The sequence below is a fragment of the Myotis brandtii genome, unplaced genomic scaffold, assembly GCF_000412655.1.
Source record: "Myotis brandtii unplaced genomic scaffold, ASM41265v1 scaffold191, whole genome shotgun sequence".
In the NCBI taxonomy this organism is placed as follows: domain Eukaryota; kingdom Metazoa; phylum Chordata; class Mammalia; order Chiroptera; family Vespertilionidae; genus Myotis; species Myotis brandtii.
The window spans coordinates 3,769,347-3,773,427 of record NW_005357115.1 but is presented as its reverse complement, the minus strand read 5'-3'; the positions used below and the strand labels follow the sequence as shown (position 1 = coordinate 3,773,427).

At 46.1% G+C, this 4,081-nt stretch overlaps 1 long non-coding RNA gene across 2 annotated transcripts in view; it reads right to left on the bottom strand.

Annotated features, from left to right (window-relative positions):
* Window positions 1-280: 280 nt before the first annotated feature.
* LOC106725835 overlaps window positions 281-4,081 on the bottom strand; it is a 17,697-nt gene continuing 13,896 nt past the window's right edge. For both annotated transcript variants that reach the window (XR_001361824.1, XR_001361823.1), the window contains exons 3-5: window positions 2,263-2,404; window positions 1,412-1,461; window positions 281-544 (exon numbers count right to left, since the gene is read on the bottom strand). This is a non-coding gene — a long non-coding RNA (uncharacterized LOC106725835). The remainder of the gene's footprint in view (window positions 545-1,411; window positions 1,462-2,262; window positions 2,405-4,081) is intronic.

Below are 4,081 nucleotides of genomic sequence, written 5' to 3'. Positions count from 1 at the left end.
TTTCGCAAAAGGTTTTAATCGGGTGTGGAGGGCGGGCTTCCTTCTGGCTCCCTCCCTTCCTTAAGGAACCATGCACTCTTCCCCCGACCCCAACTCTAGAAGTCCTGGTGGGCCATCTGTCCATCCCAGGACTCCCCAACCCTCACCCCTAAAACAGTTTGAGCCCTATATCTCTGCCCTTGGACTTTCCAGTTGTGGAGCCCACCTCCCCCCCCCCCCCATCCAAAAGCAGTGTTCCTATGAGGTCTTTCCTAAGCTGAAATGGCAGGATGCGAAGCAATTACCACTAATTTATGTCTTTATTTCACCCCCCACGATCAAAACACTTATGTCCAGTTTTATACTGGACATTCATTACACCCTTATGAGCTCTTTGGCTTTTCTGATATCTTAGGACACATCTTGTTAAGGGATGTGCGCAAAATAAATCGAGACACAGTTTAAAGCTGTGGGGCTCGACCCCGAGATGCTGAGTGTAGTTCCCCGGTAAGGAACTTGGCGGGGCCACTCTTGCTGCTCCAAGTGGGCGCTGCCCCTTTAATGACTGTTGCAAAACAAAAGTTAAATGCTTTTCGCCTTTTTTCATGAAAGCAAAAATCCCTTTCAAATTTCTTTTGGTTATCAAAAACAGGTACTAACCAGTAATAACTATGTATGGTGTCAGATGGGTACTAGATTTATCAGGGTGATCACTTGGTAAGATATAAAAATGTCTAGTCCCTGGGTTGTAGTATACCTAAAGTGAATATAATATTGTACATCAACTGTAATTGAAAAATTAAAAAATTATTTAAAGAAAACAGGTACTAACACAGATCTTTCGTAAAAGCAAAGTGTGTAACGCAAACTTTCGAAAACTGGGGGATCCCTGTATAGGCTTTTTGCTTAAACCTGTTTGCATTGGCCAGTCACGTGCAGCTGACAATGACTCAATTGCTACTTCAGTCTAATAACTGACCATGAAATGTGCTTCAAACCAAAGAACTAAATCAGAGTGAGAATGAGTCTTCCAAGGGGCCGACTTCCACTGACCTTCAGGAAAGAGGCACAAGAGGCCTTGGCCAGGCCGGTACCAGGCACCAGGAAGCAGTAATGCCCGTAGAGGTAGGCAAGAGGGGCCCCGCCAAGTTCCTTCCCAGGAACTACACTCAGCTCTGAGGCCCACACTTCAGAAGGCCCACATTGCACACACATCGCTGCACAGTTAAAGAACACGTGGATCCCTCTGTCCCTGGGGATCCAGCACTCAGCACTTGCACACCATGATCACTAACTCTGGACATCCACTCGGATGTGTAACACCATCCAGGCCCTAGGGAATGCTCCTCCACATCCTTGGTGTTCTGTCCTTGAATCGAAGGGAGACTGTGTCTGAATGCTGTCAGAACGCATGGGTCATGCTGCTACTGACCTCAGAGATGGGCCTTGCTCTGGAGTGGGAGGGATTGAATGCTGGAAGCACTGAGGGAAGAGAAAAGAGATTAATTGATCAAATCCTTCCTCTCAGACAGCAAGAATGCAATGGAAGTAGCATGTCCCAACAGTGGCAAGCATGAATCGTCTTGCTTCTTAGTGGTTCCAGAGGTACTCGCAGATAAGCACAGCATTTGCTACAGTTGCACGTGGCAGCTAAGGAACATTTTCCAATATAAATAATTCATAATTCTCCTACGTTTGCGCAAATGCAGGTCAAGATGTAACATGCATGAGGTATGATACCAATTCTTTACATTGGCGATTAGACATGGAACAGTGATAGAACTGTGAATGACATTTTCAGAAAAATAATGAGATTTCATTAAATTTTCAAAACCTGAGGTACAATAGGGGTGAGGTCTAGAGTCAAATGCAGGTTCATCTGGCTGGGGCCTCAGCTGGGACGGCTGGAACACGTGTAGTCTGGCTGACCATATTGTTTTCTCCAGGTGACCTTTCCACATGGCTAGCTTGGCTCCCACATAGCACGGCAGTCTCAAAGAAACCAGACTGCTCACATGCTGGCTGGCCCATCCCAAAGTGACCATTCTAAGACCCAGGCAGAAGCCAAAAGGCTCCCTAGGACCTGTCCTCAGAAATCATGAAGCATCACTGTCACTGCTTTCTATTGGCCAAAAGTAAGTCACAAGGACAGCAGGGTTCAAGGCCATGAATACCAGGAGATAGATGTGGTTCTCTGGGTGCTAGCTTTGAAGACTAGCTACCACTGTCTGCCTGCTGGTCCCCAGTGAACCACGACCCTCACACATTCAAAAATACACTTACCCTCCAAGACCCCCAAAGTCCATCTGCAAAGTCACCAGGCTCCGGCTCCGAACCCAGGACCTCGACATCTAAATCAGATCTGGTGCAGAGGAGGCCCCTCAGGTGTGGTCCCTTGGAGAATCGTTCCGCTAGATCTAAAGATCTGGGAACTCAAGAGACCAGTTATCTTCCCCTCAAACCCAACACACAACAAGGAGGTAGGCACCAGATAACAGCAGATATTCCCACTCAAAACAGAAGAAAAAAGTGTGCAGAGCAATTCTAAAAGCATGCCAGTTCCTTCCTGGGGGCCTGATCCTGCTCTCTGGGAGTGGTTGTCCATGGCTCTTGGCTTCAGACTCTAAGTTACCCTTCCTTTTCCAGATGAAAGGGTCAGTATTAGCAACCAAAGAGACTTCTCAGCCTGCTTCCTGCCCATAAAATAGGTCTCTTTTCATTTTGAATTCTCTTAATCCAAGCTGATATAATTCTGTTAAAAACTTGTGGGTTTCTAATATGTCATATTATAATCTACTCCATAGACAAAAGTCGCACCTGCATTTGTTCCAGAAAGGCCCTTCCCACCTACGCCACCTGTGAGGTTGCTGTGAGATTCTTAGTCCTGTTGTCCAGCAGGGAGGATCTAAGAAGTATGCCCTTAACCTTCTTAGAAGCCCTGTGTCTATCCAAAGGGTCTAAAGCAAGCATGTCAAACTCAAAGTCTAGCACGGGCCAAATAAACAAGGTTTAATTTTATGTGGGTCCAAAAAAAAACACCAAAAGCTTCAATTCTCAATGTATAACTTTGGTACACTAATAGCATTATTACATATCAAGCAGATTATTTTATATTTTTACTTCACAGCAAAAATACTCCAATTCCCACTTTTCTTGGAAATTCCGATGTTCGTCAGCAATTTTTCATTTATTTTCACTACCACTTGATTTCGATAGAGACATGCTGAATACAAAGGGCTGAAATAAATGAGTAATCGTTAACATAAAATAATAGAACATTTTAATAAAAATTAGTATTTTTTCTTGAACATTAACTTACCAGACACTGAATAACTGCACAAATTAATAAGCGTAATGCAAATAAACCTATTTTTCTTGTTCTCCGAAAGCGAAATATTTCCTGTTGCGCACACCAAAAAGGTCAGTCCAAGACTAATGGTGTGGCAATCGGCTGCTAAAATATTCGATGCTGGTATTAGTGGAGAGAAATGGTGCGCCTGAGCGTAAGGCACGTAAGGTACGTAAGGGAAATGAATGCAACACGATTATAGTAATCAGTCATTAGTGAACATTGTAGTTCATTAATAATCCTATATAATAAAAGGGTAATATGCAAATAGACCAAACGACAGAACAACCGAACCAATCAAAATGTGATATGCTAATGATATGCTAAGGCTGCTCAACCACTCGCTGTGACATGCATTGACCACCATGGGGCAGATGCTCCGACCCATAGGTTAGCTTGCTGCTGGGGTCTGGCCGATCGGGACTGAGCGAGATGGGCCAGACACACCCTGGAGCCCTCCTGCGGTCCCTCCTTGGCCCGATCGTGCACCGGTGGGCTCCCTCAGCTTGGCCTGTGCCCTCTTGCAATCCGAGACCCCTCGGGGGATGTCAGCGAACCGGTTTCAGCCCAATCCTACAGGCCACTCCCCTTGGGAGGGCACCAGAAGCAGGGCTCATGGCTGGTGAGCACTGCTGTGGCAGCGAGAGCCTCTCCCGATGGGGACTGATTGGGCATGAGCCTGGCAGCAGGCACAATGGGACTGGGATGAGTGGGAGCGGCAGGTAGGAGCTGCAGGTGGCATTGGACTGCGGG